Raw genomic sequence first — 1,108 nt, 5'->3', positions numbered from 1 at the left:
GGGACTCAGTGATCACTGTGGTCCTTTTCAACCCAGGCCATTCTGTGATTCTACGATATCAATAAAGCAACACTGCTGCATGCTTTGAAAAAAAATCTCACATCAAAGCCCATTTTCATTTTCCAGAAATACCAGCAAACATGACCTGTTTGGAAGTAGCAATGCAGCATCCATTAATAGCAGTGCTTTTTCAGTGCCATTTAACCATGTGGGATAACCCAGCTGTTCCACAGGCTCTCCCCCACCCACACTTTTTTTCTATTCCCCTCTCAGTCTCTAAGTGACAAACAGAACATCACTGCTGCTCCAGCACTGACCCTGGCTTGCACCCCTCCCATTCACAAACCCTTCTTGCAGAGACAGCATACTTGACTTCCACAACTCTTTCAAATCCAAATTATTTTATAGACTTTTAAAACTAATTTGCCTTTAAGTCCTTGAAACTGGACTCGGTGCTGCCTTAACGAACACACGCTAGTGCTAAGGTTTCAGTTAATTCTTCTTTATCCCATGGATAAGGTGAGTATTAGACTTGAAATTACATACAGTCAGCTTGCCAAAGACCACTATGCAAAGCAACCAGCACTTACAAAAAGCAGCTTCTGAGTCACAGTGAGTGCTAGAAATCCTTCAGATTTCTTCCTTTCTATAGGAAAGTCTAGTACTTCTGCAGCCAGACTTCTATAGGTTGGTACTGCATTTGAGAAACAGGGATGACTCCCCAGGGAGGGAAAGGGACAGATCCAGCCAAGGCTGAAGGACCTCCAAGGCTGCTGGGGACATTCTGGTCACCCTGTGAGCCCTGAGCAAAGGCAGATGCTGCAGTCAGGCAGAGGCCCAGAGCATCCCTCCAGCTGCTCCCCTCCCCCCGGTGACCCACACCAACAAGAAGGTCCAAGTGGAGCAGCCCTTCCATCACACCCATTCATTCTGCCCTACCACGCACTCCACAGCCAACTTGTTGTGGCTTTTCCCACTTTTCTGCATGCCCTGTGGGAAAGGCACTGCCTGGAGGAGCAGGCTCCACCACAAAAACAGAGCTTTCATATGCAAGCCTTCAGAGAAGCAATCGCTGCCATCAGACAGCTGCCTGTGCCAGCAGGACCAC

Source organism: Meleagris gallopavo, chromosome 7 (assembly GCF_000146605.3).
Source record: "Meleagris gallopavo isolate NT-WF06-2002-E0010 breed Aviagen turkey brand Nicholas breeding stock chromosome 7, Turkey_5.1, whole genome shotgun sequence".
Taxonomy (NCBI): domain Eukaryota; kingdom Metazoa; phylum Chordata; class Aves; order Galliformes; family Phasianidae; genus Meleagris; species Meleagris gallopavo.
Note: the sequence above shows the minus strand (reverse complement) of the source record.